The sequence below is a fragment of the Bufo gargarizans genome, chromosome 3 (assembly GCF_014858855.1).
Source record: "Bufo gargarizans isolate SCDJY-AF-19 chromosome 3, ASM1485885v1, whole genome shotgun sequence".
Taxonomy (NCBI): domain Eukaryota; kingdom Metazoa; phylum Chordata; class Amphibia; order Anura; family Bufonidae; genus Bufo; species Bufo gargarizans.
The window spans coordinates 389,020,151-389,040,284 of NC_058082.1; positions in this window are offsets into that span (position 1 = coordinate 389,020,151).

Genomic DNA, 20,134 nt, shown 5'->3' on the forward strand with positions numbered 1-20,134 from the left:
TGTACTGTGGTCTCGGTGGGCATTTTCGGTTGGCATGCCCGAACCGTCCGGGAAACGCTCGCACCTGAGATCCTGTCGGGGGCAGATCTTGGGTGGAGTCTCCTCGTCCCCGGTTTCCCGTGTTGATAAACCACTGATTACTGTTGTCCTCTCCTGGGTCGGGGGCTCGGTGACGACCCAGGCGTTGGTGGACTCTGGTGCTGGTGGTTTGTTCATTGATAGTGTGTTCGCTGCCGCCAATTCCATTCCTCTGCAGCCTCGAGGTTCCCCACTGGCTCTTGAGGCGATAGACGGCAGACCCCTTCTGCCGCCACATGTGACTCAGGAGACCCTTCCAGTGGGGATGGCCATTGGTGCCGTTCACAGAGAGTCGGTCTGTCTCCAGGTTATTTCGTCTCCACACTACTCGGTGGTCTTGGGGTACCCCTGGCTCCAGAAGCATAATCCGACTTTTGATTGGAGATCGGCCGAGATCCTCTCGTGGTCACCGCAGTGTGGGGCTAGTTGCATCCATGGGCCTGTCAAGTTGCTGTGTACTTCCTCGGACTCTCTGTTGCCTCCTGAATACGAGGAGTACCGGGATGTATTCGATAAGGTGCGTGCGGTTGCCCTACCTCCGCACCGCCCATACGATTGTGCCATAGAGTTACAACCTGGTGCCGTTCCTCCTCGTGGCAAAGTCTATGCACTGTCGGTAGCGGAGAATGAGGCCATGGAGGAGTACGTGAGGGAGGCACTTTCACGCGGACACATTCGCAAATCCTCGTCCCCGGCAGGGGCTGGATTTTTCTTTGTGAAAAAGAACGGCGGTGAGTTGAGGCCTTGCATCGATTACAGGGGTCTCAATCGCATCACGATCAAGAACGCTTACCCGATACCCTTGATTTCCGAGCTGTTCGATCGCCTCAAAGGGGCCACGGTCTTTACCAAACTCGACCTGAGGGCGGCATATAACCTGGTAAGGATCAAGGCGGGCGATGAGTGGAAGACCGCGTTTAACACCAGGACCGGTCATTATGAATCCTTGGTTATGCCCTTTGGGTTGTGCAATGCGCCCGCAGTCTTCCAGGAATTCATCAACGATGTTTTCCGTGACCTGTTGCAGCAGTGTGTGGTGGTCTATTTGGATGACATCTTGGTTTATTCTGAATCCATGGAGGCCCACATTCTGGATGTCAGACGAGTCTTGCAACGGTTACGAGAGAACAAGCTGTTCGGTAAGCTTGAGAAATGCGAATTTCACCAATCCCAGGTAACCTTCTTAGGTTACATAATTTCCGCTGAGGGGTTCTCCATGGATCCTGAGAAGGTTTCGGCTGTCTTAAAGTGGCCCCAGCCCAGTGGTCTTCGTGCCCTGCAGCGCTTTTTGGGCTTCGCCAATTATTATCGGAAGTTCATCAGGGACTTTTCCATGCTAGCCAAGCCTCTCACGGATCTGACCAGGAAGGGCAGTAATCCCCAGGTCTGGCCGCTCGAGGCCATCCGAGCTTTTGAGGCTCTAAAGTCCGCCTTTGTGTCGGCTCCGATTCTGTCGGATCCCAACCCTGGGTTGCCTTTTGTCCTCGAGGTGGACGCGTCTGAGACGGGAGTAGGCGCCCTTCTGTCTCAGCGTAGAACACCAGAGGGTCCTCTGCTTCCTTGTGGGTTTTACTCCCGGAAACTGTCTTCCGCGGAGTGCAACTATCAGATTGGTGACAGGGAGTTATTGGCCATCGTGCAGGCCCTTAAAGAATGGAGGCACTTGCTCGAGGGCTCGGTGGTTTCCGGTTCTCATCCTGACGGACCACAAGAATCTGACCTACCTCTCTGAGGCCAAGAGATTGACACCACGTCAGGCCAGATGGGCTCTGTTCTTGTCACGTTTTAATTACGTGGTCTCCTACCTACCCGGTTCCAAGAACATCAGAGCGGATGCCTTATCACGGCAGTACTCCGAGCTGTCCTGGGAGGAGTCGACTCCGACTTCGGTCATACCTCCGAATCAGATCCTGGCCGCCATTCGCACCAGCCTGACCTCTCCCCTGGGTGAGCAGATTTTGGCGGCTCAATCTGGTGCTCCCTCTGGGAGACCCAACGGCAGATGTTTTGTGCCTGAGGAGTTGCGCACTCGGTTGTTGCGAACCTACCATAACTCCAAGGCCGCGGGGCATCCTGGAAAGAATCAGCTGTCCTGGGCTGTTTCACGTCTGTTCTGGTGGCCTTCTCTACGTTCCGACATCGCCGCATATGTAGCGGCATGCTCCGTTTGTGCCCAGAGTAAGTCCCCTCGGCACCTTCCGTTGGGCCTTTTGCAACCCATAGCCACCGGGGAGCGTCCATGGTCACACCTGGGGATGGATTTCATTGTGGACCTCCCTGCATCCCGAGGCCATACGGTCATTCTCATGATTGTGGATCGGTTTTCCAAAATGTGCCACTGTGTTCCTCTCAAGAAGTTACCCTCTGCACAAGAGTTGGCCACGATTTTTGCCAGGGAGGTCTTCCGGTTGCACGGTTTGCCCAAGGAGATTGTGTCGGATCGGGGGAGTCAGTTTGTGTCCAGGTTCTGGCGCGCCTTTTGCTCCCAGTTGGGGATTCATCTCTTTCTCCTCGGCCTACCACCCTCAGTCCAATGGGGCCGCAGAACGATCCAATCAGGCCTTGGAGCAATTCCTTCGTTGCTATGTCTCCGATCAACAAGACAATTGGGTTGACCTCCTGCCTTGGGCTGAGTTTGCCAGGAACACGGCCGTGAACTCTTCCTCTGGGACGTCTGCCTTCATGGCCAATTATGGGTTCCAACCTGCCGTGTTACCAGAGGTATTCTCTCCCCAGGATATTCCGGCTGTGGAGGATCACCTTTCCGTCCTACGTGCTTCTTGGGTACAGATTCAGAGGTCCCTTGAGGTCTCTGCGCAGCGCCAGAGACTCCAGGCTGATCGCAGACGAGCGCCCGCTCCTTCCTACCAGGTCGGAGACCGCGTATGGTTGTCCACCCGCAACCTCAACCTTCGAGTGCCCACTCCCAAGCTGGCGCCTCGCTTTGTTGGTCCCTTCCGAGTGCTTCGCAGGGTAAACCCGGTAGCCTATGCCCTTGCGCTTCCTCCTGGCATGCGGATCTCCAACGTGTTTCATGTCTCCCTGTTGAAGCCACTGGTGTGTAATCGTTTCACTTCCTCGGTTCCTCGGCCTCGTCCGGTCCAAGTGGGCAATCGTGAGGAGTATGAGGTGAGCAATATCCTGGACTCACGTCTGGTCCGCGGTCGGGTGCAGTTTTTGGTCCATTGGCGTGGTTATGGTCCAGAGGAGCGTTCCTGGGTTCCCTCCGCAGATGTCCATGCTCCTGCCTTGCTCCGAGCCTTCCACGCACGCTTCCCTCAGAAACCGTTCTTTACTCCGCGGAGGAGGGGCCCTTGAGGGGGAGGTACTGTCATGGTCTTACCTTCTTGCTGTTCTCCTTCGTTTGACATGTGCTGGCGGCCATCTTGGTTTCTGGGTTTCTTGTAGCCTCCCACCCTGCAGCTTCTCCTTCCCACTGGGAGGAGCTGGATGCCTAGCTCATATATATATATATATAGGAGGTCTGTGGCTTCAGTTCCTTGCTTGGTCCTCCTGTGTTCACATGCTTCTAAGACTGCTTCTGGTTCCTGATCCTGGCTTCGTCTGACTACCCTTCTGGTTCCTGATCCTGGCTTCGTCTGACTACCCTTCTGGTTCCTGACCTCTGGCTTCGCAAGACCCTGCTTCGGTTTAGCCATCCGTTTGGACTTTTGCCTTACAGCTTGGTTTTCAATAAAGCCTTCTTATTTCCACTTATCTCTTGTTGTACGTCTGGTTCATGGTTCCATGACAATTAGGCTGCCAGGGGGAAAAAAGAACCATCAGGGGGGTCCCCTAATGGATAAGATATAGGCACAAAAGGTAGAGCAAACATAGGAGTGGCAAGAGACAAGCACTGGGCCCTGGCATAGCTTGATACAGCCAAAGCTTTTGACTCAGTGGAATGGATGTACTTAATAGAAGTGTTAGAAAGTTATATAATGTTATCTGGTGTGAAAGTAATGGACCTCAGCAGCGGTCCCCTTAAGGGAGTAGGTTCGATCTCCTAAGCAAGTTTACAAACAGAAAGTGCGGGAACCGCGCTCTACCAAACAGTTAATGTCAGTTCTTGAACCTTGCAACCATAGAGGACCGAACGTCCACTCCAGCTCGCAGAGGCGTTATTCGCAGAAAAATAATGTTCATACGAAAAGATGTATAAACCGCCTCCTACTGGTCCACAGATCTCATGAAGGTTCACCAACCATGGAATCCAAAGCACCGGACACGAATACCTTCAAGAAGGAATAGAACAGATGGTGCAATACCCTCAGGATCTTTAAAGGTAAGAGGTTTATTGTACTTACAATTATCACATTACAAACTTGCACATAGAAATGCCCGACCCGGGTTTCGCTATTCGCTTCTTCAGGGGCTACGATGCACTCACCGCTGCAAACACGAGTAAAATGTCTTCTACCCCGGAACTGAAACGGACTTCCGTTCTCAGATTGCTTATCACCTACAGGTGTCCGATATCAAAACATATATCAAGTGTGCATGATATAAACATATAAAATCAAGTGTGCATGATATAAACATATAAAATCACATAAATAGTCCATACATACAGTGTAAATACATATATATACATAAAATTTTTGCATATAAAATTATTATATAAAATATATAAAAAAATGTACTGGTATCAAACAGATCAAGCCATACAAACTGCTTTTATATCCCACTCTATATTTAATCCCTGTGGGTGCAGGGTGTCCATCTCATATATCCATTGCGCCTCTTTTTTATTAATTTGCGTGGCGGGATTACCTCCACGCCAATGGCGTTTTACTAGTTCAATACCGCAAAATTTTAAACCACTGGGATCTTTCTGGTGGACTCTTTTAAAGTGGGCTGAAACACTATGTGTTTCCAGCCCCTTTCTGATATTTCTAATGTGTTCTGCCACCCGAACTTTAAGCTTCCTAAGTGTTCTACCTATATATTGGAGCCCACACGGGCACTCCAACATATAGATAACTCCCATAGTTTCACAGGAGATGTTTCCCTTTATCCTTAAAGTGGTAGTTTTGGAGGTGGATACAATTTCTTTTATTTTAGATTTTTTCTTTTCTTCCCTAGAGCGGTTTTTGCAACAAGGGCAAAAACCACACCAGGTAAAGGCATTGGAGGAATTCGTAGTGGTGAGATCATTTTTCACAAAGCTGTGTACAATACGATTCCTAACAGTAGGGGCTCTTTTAAAAATAAACAGAGGTATTTTTGGGATAAGGTCTCCAATAATCCGATCATTTTTTAGAACATTCCAGTTCTGATGGATAATTTTTCTGATCTGGGGGCACATAGTAGAATAGGACGTTGAGAAGGCAAATTGGTACTTATCCCTTATCTGGTTTGGATCCATATTTTTATTCCTTATTTTAGGGTTATCTGATTTTACTTCTTCTCTCTGTTTGTATAATGTTTCCCTTTCATATCCCTTTTCTATGAACCGATCTATAATGATGTTACTTTGATTCTCATAATCTTCTATGTTGGTACAATTCCTTCTGATACGTTGTAGCTGTCCTTTCGGTACATTGCACAACCAGGGCTTATGATGACAGCTACTCCTTTCTATGTATCCATTCCGATCAGTGGGCTTAAAATAAGTTTTGGTTATGATTCTTCCTTGTTCTAACATAATCTCTAGATCAAGAAAGTGGATGGTGGTTTTACTAATCTCCTCAGTGAATTTTATGTTCCATTCATTGGAGTTGATATAGGAGATAAAATTCAACAATCCCTTTTCAGTACCCTGCCAAATACCGATGCAGTCATCGATATATCTTTTCCAAAAACTCAGACTGCCATCCACGGTATCTCTCTTTAGTGCAGGGGAGATGGTGAAATGCTCCCAGTATGCCATAAAGAGGTTTCTGTTTGTTAATAGAAGTGTTGCAGAGCTTTGGATTTGGCCCTAAGTTTACCAAGTGGGTGGAGATACTATACCAACTTCCCAAAGCAAACATACTAGTAAATGGGTCACTTTCAGAGTCTTTTGAGCTCCACAGAGGCACTAGACAAGGATGCCCCCTGTTGCCGCTACTGTTTAGGCACAAAAGGTAGAGCAAACAAATCTTTTTTGCCCCTTTACACGGCACCACTATCCCTTGGCTAAGAAACGAGAAATGAAGTTTTAGCGTAAAATACAATTTTAGCGTCTTGATAAATCAAGTTTTATGCGTGTAAAATTCAGTATACTAGCATATGTATTCACAGGCTCAAATGGCGGCTATGATGTCATATCATAAATGTGTTAAAAACAATTTTAAACTTACTTCACCCAGGAGGTACCGGATGGGATAGAGTTAGAACACGAACCGGATCACCTCCTGCGCCTGGGTCGCCTATAAGATCTCACAGAATGACAGCAGTCCAGTCGAGCCTCTTGTCAATCGTCTTTAATAAAACCACAGGGTGGGGTGAAGGTATCTTGCTCTACGCGTTTCAGGGTATAGAAGACCCCTTCATCAGGAGCATATTCTCAAACATTTGTTTGCTCTACCTTTTGTGCCTAAACAGTAGCGGCAACAGGGGGCATCCTTGTCTAGTGCCTCTGTGGAGCTCAAAAGACTCTGAAAGTGACCCATTTACTAGTATGTTTGCTTTGGGAAGTTGGTATAGTATCTCCACCCACTTGGTAAACTTAGGGCCAAATCCAAAGCTCTGCAACACTTCTATTAAGTACATCCATTCCACTGAGTCAAAAGCTTTGGCTGTATCAAGCTATGCCAGGGCCCAGTGCTTGTCTCTTGCCACTCCTATCTGCCCGATGGCCTGCGCTCTCCTAATATTGTCAGATGTCGACCTGCCTGGTATAAATTCTGACTGATCTTTATGTACTATAGTGGTGATTACCTTGTTTAATCTGGTAGCCAGTAGTCTTGTGAGTATTTTATAATCTAGGTTCAGGAGCGAGATTGGTCTGTAAGACCCACACTCCAAAGGGTCTTTGTCTGGCTTCAGGATCACCACTATAGTAGCATCATACATAGACTCTGATAGCACCTCCTGGCCACTACGTCCGACCATACCACAATCAAATCCGGGAATTCCGCCAGTAAGCGGAGCAAATCAAATTTTATATCCCTAATAACGTCCCGGGACCTGCGGACTCCCAAATCGTTCCCCCCCACATGGAGCACGATAACGTCGGGTACCCGGTCCAATGTGACATTGGCGTGAAATTCAGGCAGCACCCGCCCCCACAGAAGGCCTCGCAAACCAATCCAGCGGACTCTTAACACAGCCGGGGAGAAACCCAGCTGCCTACCGTTCCGCCGTATGTCAGCCCTCAAGGCACCCCAGTAGACGTATGAATGGCCAAAGATCCACGCCAAGCAGGTCGCCGAACCTATAAAACAAAACAAGAACATCCGGCTTAAAATTCCACCCCACGATGAACCAAACAAAACAAACGTCCCAACAGAACAGCCCTTTTGTCCTACCCTTAAAGCAAATGGGGCCGCACATACGCTTTAAAACACGATGACGCCCAGCGACCTATTCTTTTTATCACACTCTCCCCCAACCCCCATCTTGCTGCCTCTGTTGCTGCGCCTATGCGAAAAGAATGCGATGCATATTCCTGCGACGGCAACCCCGCCACCCTCAAACATTTCCGAAAAACCGCAACAAATTGGAAAACCGACAAACTAGATCCGTCCCGATGCACCAGCAATGGGGGAGGCCCGGCCGGCCGAACTGCCAAAAACTCCTCCACACACCGCACTGGGCACAGCGCCGAGCCCGCAAGAGACCGCAACCACAACACCGTGCCCTTACCTTCCTGATCAGTTTTTGACCTCCGCACTCGACACCTCAAAACTCCGTCCTGTACATTAACATCTTCCCGCAATAAACCCCCGCTACCTCTGCGAGTAGCAGACACCAGCTCGGAAATCCGAAATGCCCCGAAAAAGGCCCAAGAAAAAGCAACCCTGAAAAAAAGAACCTCAAAATAAGACACACAAATAACCCCCAGCGGTTCCCATAGTTGCAACAACACCTCGAAAGAAACCGGACGTCGGGAATCCCGATGAACCCTTCCTCGCCGATAACCCTTCAAGGCCTGCCGCACCAAAAACCCTTTTGTCCCATCCACCAAGCCCCGCAGCCGCAACCAGAAAGACACTGCAGCAACACGCTTGGAGGCAACCGCAAAAGAGACTTCCTCGCCAAACATCATCCCCAACCAGTATATCAACAAGGTCTGATGGTCCGCAACCGAACCACCTCCCCCCGCCTGCGCCAATAAACCCTCCCACAGAGACCAAACCGCAGAATAAGCCGACCATGTCCCACTACTCACGGACCGACGAATCAACTCTGCCGAGGCCCCAAGGCCATGCTCCAGAGCCACTGGGGGCATGACAGCCACTTCTGCCTCCGGCGCCAACTCCCGAAAACGTTGCCACTGAAAACGGGAAAGGGCGTCAGCTATCGAATTCTCCACTCCCGGAAGGTGAAGAGAAACAAAACTAGCATTCAACCTCAAACCATTCAACACCAACAACCGAAGCAATCTCAAGGCCGGGGGGGAAGATGCAGATTGACTATTGATCGCTTGCACCACCCCCAAATTATCGCAGTAGAAACGGATCCGCTTATTCTGCAACCTGTCTCCCCACAGAACCGTAGCCAGTACGATCGGGAAAAGCTCCAACAGAACCAAATTCCCCAGAAAACCTGGCTCCCTCCATTCAGCCGGCCAAGGCCCAGCAATAAACGCCGTACCCACACGAACCCGAAGCATCCGAAAACAACTCCAAGTCCACGTTGGAAACAGGCGCCTCCATCCACAGAGCCCGACCATTAAACTCCGCCAGAAATACCTGCCAAACCCGCAAATCATCTTTCACCTCCCCAGACAGCCGCAAATAATGAAATGGGGCTGAAACCCCAGCAGTGGCCTGTGCCAGCCGACGACAGAAAACGCGCCCCATTGGCAATATCCTACATGCAAAGTTCAACTTGCCTAAAACCGACTGAACCCTCCGCAATTGCACCCTCCTGGCCCGAACCAGATAAACCAACTCCTCAGCTAAATCCCGCACCTTATCGCCCGGCAGACGACATTCCATTGCCACGCTATCTATTTCAATCCCCAAAAAACGCAGCACCGTGGAAAGTCCCGAGCCAACGGAACTCCTAAACATGCCGCCACTCTCTCCATAGTTCGCAAAAACACCAAACAAACCCGCGAACCCGCAGGGCCGATAAACAAAAAATCATCTAGATAGTGCAACACTGAGTTCCAACCCGACTCCTGCTTCACCACCCACTCCAAAAAAGTACTAAAACGTTCAAACAAACAAGAAATCGCGCAACCCATCGGCAAACAACAATCAACATAAAAACTCCCCCCCCCCCCCCCCCCCCCCCCAATAAAAACCCAACAGGTGAAAAACTCTCAGGGTGGATAGGCAGCAAACGAAATGCCGCCTCTATGTCCGTCTTGGCCAATAGAGCCCCTTGCCCAAAACGCCGAACCCACCGCACCGCTGCATCAAACGAAGTGTAAGATACCGAACACAAGCCATCCTCTATCCCATCGTTCACCCCCCCACCCGGCGGAAAAGACAAGTAGTGAATCAACCAAAATGTATTGGGCTCCTTCTTGGGGACCAACCCCAATGGGGAAACCCAAAAATCCGGTAACGCTGATGGCTGAACAGACCCACAACACCACTTGCCACAACCTCCTTAGTAATTTTTTCCACCACAACCTCCGGATGACGCAACGCCGATGCCAAATTCCTCAGGACAGCACCGCTACCCACACCCTGGCACGGAATCTTAAAACCCCACTGAAAACTCGCCAACAAAATCTCCGCACTCTCCCTATCTGGATACCTCCTTAAATAATGCACCATCTCTCCCACCTTCACCGGTGTCGCTCCTCTTTGAAGCAACCTCGGGTACTTTACCCTTTCCCCTCCGAAAACATTTGGACCAACTATGCGCTCCGCCACAACCGGAGCACTCATGTTTGAATCTGCAATCGGCCATAAACCGGCAATGACCCTCGTTAAATTGCCAAAAACACCCTTTTCTCCCAGACCCATGTGATTCCCCGGCCAAGGAACTCCCTGCCCGGCCCCGAAAGGGCACCGCACTCCCTTTTGGCGCCGTCATCAACCTCATCCAAAGACTAATGTCCTTGTGATCCCAACGAATGCATGGCCTAACCGCTTTTCTCTGCCGAAACTGCTCATCATATCGCAGCCAAGCAACTCCCCCATACACTTGATGAGCCTCACTAATGGCGTCCATATAGCAAAACAACGCAGAGCAATGTTCTGGCGCCTTCTCCCTGATCACACTAGCATAAATGGCAAACGCCTGAAGCCAATTCTGAAAAATCAGCGGTATAAGCCTGTACCGCCTTTTTTCCTCCTCATCCCGTTTACTTTCGTCCGGCCTACCCCTATCCAAGTTGAACTTCTCCAACGGAAGCAGCGAAAAAATCTCTATGTATTCATCACGCCATATCTCTCACCTGGCCGTTCCCGGGCAGGAAAGCCGGCCGCTGCGCCATCTCCACCGGCAACCGCAGACTGGACCACAGGAACACCCGGCCCGGAATCCGGATCCACCACCTCCATCGGGCCACCTGCCGCCATAGACGACGAAGATTCCTCTTCCAGCTCTCCGTCCTCCAGACTCGCCTCAGATAACGACCCACCGCTATGGCTCCTAGCGAGGGTGTGCTGGCAATCCATAGGATCCAAACTTCCCAGCCGAGCCGATGACCCTGAGGACAATCCCGTCCCAGGCACCGCAACATCTCTTCTTGCCTGGCCCCCAGCGCGAGTACCTCTACCCCTCTGCTGGGACCTGCCAGGCCTCTGTCCAGGGGGAAAAGGCCCTGCTACCCCCAACTCCGAGTCCTCACTGCAGTGCCGCCGGCCCACCACGCTCTTGACTGCTCCTCACTGAAGGCCCGGCCGCACCACCCGCTTCACGTGGCCATGCCGCTCCAGACACCGTTCCTCTCCCCGCGTCCACCTCCGCCCAAGCCTCGGCGAGCTCCCGCCTGACCGCCTCGCCTCCAGCAGGAAGGACACCCCCCCACAGGTGAGTCCGCTACCAGCCGCCGACCCCGTGCCCCCGCAGACCGCCGTGGCACTGCCGCTCCAGAAGGTCTTCTCCCAGACCGGGGGACCGGCCCAGGGGACGCCCGCTCTTCCCTCGCCGAACTTCTCACGCTGCGCCTTGGCACTGGCGAGACGGCCGACCCGTCCGGTCGCCACCGCAGGGAACGGGAGGGACTCCTCAACCTCCTCCTCACACGTGGGGTCGCCTCGGGGCTGAGCCGCTCCGGAGGTACCGAATGGCGCGTCCTGGTCCTCACCTCCCCCGATCCTCCATAGGTAGGAGCCGCGTCCAGGGCCACTTGCAGTTGGTCCTGCAGCCACGCTGTCCCATGCTGCTGCACCGCGTCCCGCACCGCCGCCATCAATGCCTCAAACTCCGCCATCCCTAACTTCCACCTTGTCTCTCTCAACCACTTCCTACACTTCCTTCCCTCTTTCCTATATACTGCCCGCGAAACTCTCACCCCCACTCTAACTCCCGTCTAGCCCTTCTCCACATTTAACCCCTGCTCTGCCTACAGTCTTCCCCCCAAGTCAATGGCGCATTCCGCTATGCTGCGCCACGCTTCATTGCTGTTCTTCCAGAAATAGCTTGAGCTGATCAGGAATTCTATCATTCGTGGTCATAAGGGACAAACAGAATGGATGAACGCGTATTTTGACACCATCATGAAGTCTAAGTTGAGCAAAAACCGGTGCATGGTCCGAGGGTCCCTGTGATCCATATCTAATATCTTTGAGATCTGTGTATACTGCGGCACTGCCAAGAAGATTCTGGACAGTGCACCCCTGGCTGGAGTGAAGCAGGAGTACTCCCTCTGAAGTGGATGCCTCAGTCTCCACATATCTAGCCATCCCAGTTCTTTAATCATTCTAGAAAGGTTAGTGGCATGCTGAGTGTAGTCACCCTCTCTCCCCACTGAGTGAAATCTATCCATGTCTTCTTGCATTACTAAATTAAAATCTCCCATGCAGAGAAGTTTAGCGTTGGGGTGTTGCGGAGTGAAGCTCATCAACATCTGGAATATGGTTATAGTGGCGGGGGGAAGGGGATTATATATATTGACCACAACATATGGAGCACAATTGATGAATGCATACACAAGAATATACTGCCCTTCAGGGTCCACCACGATTGCTGGATTTCCCATCTAATGTTCTTATGAACAAGTATAGCTACTCCTCTGGAGTGAGTTGATCCGTACGCATTCAGAGACCACTGAACCCATGGCTTCTATTCCCTGTTTCTGGCGTCAGGTGGGTTTCCTGCAGCCCCAGGATGTGGGGAATGTACTGTCGGAGATGAGAGAATACAGCAATCCTTTTCCTAGGGCTGCCCAACCCTCTTTCATTCCAGGAAACAACATTTAAATCTGCCATCTGTATTCCAACAGCTTATTCTCTAGATAGACCAGCACCCTAGCTTCAGGAAGATAAAGACCATCTTCCTTAGACCCTCTCTCACATACCTTCTGCGCTAAAATAGTATGATTAGTGTACCATGCCTTTAACAGAGTAGACAGTATATAACTTAACTGTAGAGTAACATATAATTGAATGAACCTGTAAGTGATGACATTATTGCCATCCTGTAGTATGGCTGAGTTACTGGAGAAATGCATAGTGCAGTTTGATGTTAAACCTCTGCAGGTGTCTGCTTGGCCCCGTAACAATGGGATAATACTGCATAATGCGTGCACATATAGCGATTAGAAAAAGGAGAGAAGAAAGAGAGGAGAGAGGAGGGAGGAAGGAAGGATAAGACAGTGAGGGGAAGGATAGAAAGTAATGGCGTCTCCATCAACACAACAAAGTGGAATACTGTGAGCTCAACCACTTCACTGATATAGAATGAGGGAATTTCTCCCTAGTCCCGGACAGTGATGTTAAAAGTCATCAGAACGCATCTAGCAGGTAAGTATCAGTGTGAACAGGATACTTGCGGCGACTGCGGAGGCAAAAGCATCATTGAGGTCCTGGACGACTTGCCCTATTGGAGATCCATTCCTCCGCCTCCTTAGGATCGACGAAGAAGAAGAAAGTCTTCTCTCCATCTATCATCAGAAGACGAGCCGGATAGGCCATGGAGTATTGCAGGTTTAAGTCGCGCAGCCGACGCTTAACAGAGATGAAGGTAGCTCTTTTCTTTTGCAGCTCAGCTGAAAAGTCAGGAAACAGCAATATATTCGCACTTACATGTTTGATGTCTCGCTTTTTCCTTGCTTGACTCGGGATGAGATCTCTATACTTCCAATTAAGCATTCACGCCAGTAGGGGCCTTGGGGGAGCTCCTGGAAGGGGAGGCCTGGCGGGAATCCGGTGCGCTCTGTCAATGGCGTAGGCGCCAGAAAATGGCACTTCAGGAAGTTGTGCCTTGAACCAAAGTTCCAGAAAAGTAGCCGGATCCAAGCCCTCCGCTCTCTCTGGTAGTCCCAGGATCCTGACGTTGTCACGTCTGGCTCTGTTCTCGAGGTCATCGCACTTTTGCGGCCATAAACTCACAGACCTCTCAACATCATGCACTCTGCCCACAAGTGGTCTGGTGAGGTCTTCTAGAGCAGAGACCCTGTCTTCTGTGTGACGCACTCGCTCTCTGAGCTACTGCATATCTTGCCTCAGTAGACCCAGATCCACCTTCACTTCCTCTATTTTGCAGTTGAGTGATGTCTGGCAAGTGGAAATTGCTGTCATTAGCTGGTGGGAGACAGTTTTTAGGGTTACCTCTGGCTCCCCCGAGCCTTCCGCCTCTGTTTGCTGTGCTGCTTGACCTCGCGTGACTGCCGCTCGCAGTGTAGCAGGAGCGGCGGCGCCATTTTGAGCCTCTTGCCTTGCATATTCTTTCAGCTTTTCAGCCGCTGATTGTGCTTTGCTGGGGCCCATTGTCAACTTCCCAGGTCTTCTCCTCCTCTTCTGCACTTGCCACTTGCCAGTGTTTAGAGCGGCCAGTATGCCAGGATGCTGCAGGATTCAGTACGGGGCACAGAGCAGACTTCAAGTGCGTGCGCTCATGTCGGCAGTTGGCCACACCCCCCATACATATGACTTTTTGTTTAACTTTTTGGGAAGCAGAAAAAAGAAAAGGCATCAGCTCTGCCATTGATTTTGGGGTTTTGTTATTGCGTTGCACACCGTGTGGGACAAATTACGTTATCTATATTCTGCTGGTCAGTACGATTACAGAGATACTAATTTTATATATATTTTTTTTCACTTTTTCTTGTCATTTTCTGAAAGTCATATTTTTTAAATTTATCTGGTGATGGTCTTCTGTGCGGGCGCATTTTTGCTGAATAAGGTGGCAGTTTCATTGGTACATTGGTACATACCATTTTTTGATGGCTCGATATTGTGCTTTTTGTGAGGCAAGGGGACAAAAATTTGCTATTCTGACACTGTGATATTATTATAGAGCAGGTTATTACAGGTTCAGTGATATTAAATATGTATTTTTTTTATTTGTTTCTATTTTACACAATAAAAGCATTTTTGAAATAAAGATCATGTTTTTGTGTCACCATATTCTGAAAGCCATATTTTTCTGGAGATTGTCTTGTATGGTGGCTTCATTTTTGCCGCCAGAGTTGAGGTGGTTTGGGGTACACATGATTTTTTCGATCACTCATTATTACACTTTTTGCGAGGCAAGGTGACCGTAAAAAGGCCGTTTTGGGACCTGTTTTTATTTTATTTTTTACAGGATTCACATGATGGGGTAGATATTGTGATATTTTTATAGAGCTGGTCGTATGTCTATTTTGAATTTAGTTTATTTTAATTAAAAATGGCTTGATGAGGGGAAAGGAGCACTTTTTTTTACTGGAAACATTTACTTTTAGATTTTTTATTTAAAAAAAAGTTACTTTTTTGTCACTTTTTATTTTTGATACACTATAGGCGGTTGATTGCTGTATTGTACTGCATTGAAACTAGTGTTGAGTGGATCAAAGCATCTGAAGTATAATTCCATCCGAAGTTTAGGAAAAATTGGATTAGTCTCAAAGCCGAATTATCTCACGCTTTGTGGTAACTAATACGATTTTTTCTAAAATGACTGCTGCGTGTGTTCCAAAGTGAATGTAAGACGCCCTGGAATGCAAAATGACCCTTAATTCTGTGCGGCTAGCCAATCAGCATATAGCCATCTTCTATGATGTCACAGCCCTATAAAAATACTCATCCTGCACGGTCTCCGCTGTGAGCTGAGCTTAGGGAGAGATGTGACAAACGCCTATTCACTAGGGACAGTGTTGCAAAAAGCTTTTATATTGGATAGGGAGAGTGTAGGGAGATTGTAGGAAGAGTTTTTAGACACTGTAAGGAGAGCATAAAGAGACTGTAGGGACATCTGCAGTGCATCTTATTCACCTGCTGACACATTCACAGTTAATCTCTTATTTTATATGTAGAATTACTGTGCCTCAGTATTAAAGGGTGGTCTAATATATCACCGTCTGCATACTGTTGAAATGCTGACATATTTTAAGTTAATCTCTTATTTTATATATAGAATTACTGGAGGTTTTTCGTTTTTGCAATTTCATTTTTCTTCACCATCTTCCTTGAGCCATAACTTTTTTATATTTCCATTCACATAGCTATATGAGGGTTTATTTTTTCGCTGGACAAGTTGTACTTTCTAATGCCACCATTAATTATGGCATATAATGTAGTGGGAAGCGGTAAAAGAAAAATTGGAAATGGGGTGGAATTGGAAAATAATGCAATTCCTCCACCGTTTTATGGATTTTGTTCCCACAACGTTTTGTTTGCAGCAAAACTGACCAATGCCCTCATTCTCTGGGTCAGTACGATTACAACAAATACCCCATATATACAGGTCCTTCAAAAAAAAATTAGCATATTGTGATAAAGTTCATTATTTTCTGTAATGTACTGATAAACATTAGACTTTCATATATTTTAGATTCATTACACACCAGCTGAAGTAGTTCAAGCCTTTTATTGTTTTAATATTGATGATTTTGGCATACAGCTCATGAAAACCCAAAATTCCTATCTCAAAAAATTTGTATATCATGAAAAGGTTCTCTAAACGAGCTATTAACCTAATCATCTGAATCAACTAATTAACTCTAAACACCTGCAAAAGATTCCTGAGGCTTTTAAAAACTCCCAGCCTGGTTCATTACTCAAAGTGTGGCAGAAAACGCTGCACAATGAGAAGAGGTGACCGGACCCTGAGGAAGATTGTGGAGAAGGACCGATTCCAGACCTTGGGGGACCTGCGGAAGCAGTGGACTGAGTCTGGAGTAGAAACATCCAGAGCCACCGTGTACAGGCGTGTGCAGGAAATGGGCTACAGGTGCCGCATTCTCCAGGTCAAGCCACTTTTGAACCAGAAACAGCGGCAGAAGCGCCTGACCTGGGCTACAGAGAAGCAGCACTGGACTGTTGCATGTCATTCAGAAATCAAGGTGCCAGAGTCTGGAGGAAGACTGGGGAGAGGGAAATGCCAAAATGCCTGAAGTCCAGTGTCAAGTACCCACAGTCAGTGATGGTCTGGGGTGCCATGTCAGCTGCTGGTGTTGGTCCATTGTGTTTTATCAAGGGCAGGGTCAATGCAGCTAGCTATCAGGAGATTTTGGAGCACTTCATGCTTCCATCTGCTGAAAAGCTTTATGGAGATGAAAATTTCATTTTTCAGCACGACCTGGCAACTGCTCACAGTGCCAAAACCACTGGTAAATGGTTTACTGACAATGGTATTACTGTGCTCAATTGGCCTGCCAACTCTCCTGACCTGAACCCCATAGAGAATCTGTGGGATATTGGGAAGAAAAAGTTGAGAGACGCAAGACCAAACACTCTGGATGAGCTTAAAGCCGCTATCGAAGCATCCTGGGCCTCCATAACACCTCAGCAGTGCCACAGGCTGATTGCCTCCATGCCACGCCGCATTGAAGCAGTCATTTCTGAAAAAGGATTCCCGACCAAGAATTGAGTGCATAACTGAACATAATTATTTGAAGGTTGACTTTTTTTTGTATTAAAAACACTTTTATTTTATTGGTCAGATTAAATATGCTAATTTTTTTAGATAGGAAATTTGGGTTTTCATGAGCTGCATGCCAAAATCATCAATATTAAAACAATAAAAGGCTTGAACTACTTGAGTTGGTGTGTAATGAATCTAAAATATATGAAAGTCTAATGTTTATCAGTACGTTACAGAAAATAATGAACTTTATCACAATATGCTAATTTTTTTTAGAAGGACCTGTATATGTTTTATAGTGTAAAAATAAATAAAATGTTTTTTTTTTTTTTACATCACCATATTCTGACCCCAATAACTTTTATATAGTTACGTCTACTGGGCTGTATAGGGGCTTATTATTTGCGGGACACTCTATACTTTTTATTCATACCATTTTGGAGTGTTTGTGACTTTTTACACTTTTTTCCGTATTGGGAAAATACTTTAATATTTTAATAGTATGGGCATTTTTGGTTGCGGTGATATCCATGATTTTTAATGTTTCCTGTTATTTAGGTATTTATTTTTTTATTCTACGGAAAGGGGGTGATTAAAACTGATTTTTTTTATATGTTTAAACTTTTTTTTTACGTTTTTGTAATGATCATATGAGCCTATAAAATCATTTTTTTTTATTTTGAATCAGCCTGTATTTTTAAAATGAGTTTATTACTGTCAATTGCTCATTTCTTATGTTGGCCTTCCATCTGGTGGCCAAAATAAGAATTGCAGCATGAATACTGTGGGTCTCGTCAGTGAGACTCACAGCATTCAAAGCAACTACCGACATGCCCATTGGCCACAAGGGATGTCGGTAGGCATTAAGATGCTGTGATCTCACTTGATCATGGCATCTAAAGCCTTTAACTACAATCTGCATTATTGGCAGTCATGGTAATTAGCAGCAGGTCTCTTTTGTTTGAAACAGCAGAGACCTGCCGGCCATGATGCCTGCTGCACTCGCGAGCAGGCGCCATGTTTGCTTAACACTCCAGCGCGAACGGTGTGGTCTAATATATTGACTTCTGCATCTTGTTGAACTGCTGACACATTTGCAGTTAATCTCTTATTTTATATATAGAATTGCTGTGCCTCAGTATTAAGGAGTGGTCTAATATATCGCCGCCTGCATCTTGTTGAACTGCAGACACATTCGTATTTGAACACTTATTTTATATTTATGTTCATATATGGAGTCAGTGCTATGGACATGAAGGGGTTATCACCAAGCATTGTCAGTATGCTTAAGGACACCCCATGTACTTAAGTCTAATTTAGTCTATTTAGCCTCTATTTTTTAAATGATTTTGCCGGGATTTGAAATCACAGCCATCTACATTAAAGGCAAGAACCCTAAAGGGAGTCTGTCACCAACCTGACCGGTTTTAAACAGATCACATTGTTCAGTGGGACACAAATACATGACACAGATGTTACCGGTGTTTTTCAGATCCTTCAAATGGCCCAAAAAGTCGTTTTTATGATATGTTAATGAGCCGTTCCCTTGCCTCACTCGCGCCTAACTCCATCCCTCAGTAAACTCCGGCCATCCCTGTGTCTCTGTGACATCATATTTCCCTATAGCCCATTCGTGCATCACTGCCAGGGGCACAGAGATATGCAGTGCGCATGCGCCGATTTCACGGCAGTGGACGGCAATCTGTGGAAGGCACTGTTAAGACAGTGGGGTACTGTGGAAGTCACTGTTAAAGGGGTGGGCCGCTGTTTAGGTTACTGTTAAGGGGGTGGGCCGCTGTGGAGGTCACTGTTATTGGAAAATGGAAAAAAAATCTTTGTGGGGTTAAATTGAAAAAATTAAAATAAAAAACTAGAATTCCGCCAAGGTGTTGGGGGGTTTTGACATCACGGTTTTCACTATGCGCTAAAAATATCATAACTTCCTTATACTGTGGCTCAATATGAACGCAGTGATACCAAACAAATATTTTTTTGATCTATTACTTTTTTTTTTTGGTCTACAGAGTTGTATGAGGGCTTGTTTTCTGAGAGACAACATTTTTATTTTATTGGTACCATTTTTGTGGTAGGTACTTCTTGATCACTGTTATTCCATTTTTTGAGTGGGGGAAATTGACAAAAAAAAGGCAAATCCTGTGTTTTTTATTTTTTTCCATTAGGACGATCGCTGCGCATAAAAGTTTTATTAATATTTCAATAGTTCAGACATTTTTTAAGGAGACGATACCTAATATGTTTATATATAATATGTAAAATTGGTAAAAGGGGGGCGATTTAAACTTTATATTTTTTTTAACTACCTTAGGCGCCTTTCAGACGAGCCAGTGTCACACTGAAGACTTGCAGTGCTGCACCCGGCCTGAACTTCCAGCACTGTCGGGGTCGCATAGCATTATATTGATTTATAATTGGAATTGGATAACACTGATATAATGCTGTCAGTGTTACCCAATACATTCCAGAACTGTAAGTGCGGGTGCACACTGTCGGGGAGGTGCCAGAAGCAATGAGCGCTTCCATCAATACAAATGGAAGCGCTCATTGCTGGAGTGCCTGGGGGCTGCAGCCCTGTCACTCATTGAATAATCAGCTCCCTACGCTCCCTCTCTCCCACACTGAATGATAAAGCTCCACCATTCTGCCTGCAGACACAGATCGTGCTGCTGGCCTGTGTGGGAGGAGCCTGCATGTGAGCTTCAGGAATGGGACAAGGTGAGAAGTTACTGGATTTTTTGCTGCATTAACACAGAGGGGGCACAGAGGTCTTTACTTATATGAAAGGGGCACAGAGGGCATTACTACTGTGAAGGGGGCACAGAGGGCTTTACTACTGTGAAGGGGGCACACAGGGCTTTACTACTGTGAAGGGGGCACACAGGGCTTTACTACTGTGAAGGGGGCACACAGGGCTTTACTACTGTGAAGGGGGCACACAGGGCTTTACTACTGTGAAGGGGGCACACAGGGCTTTACT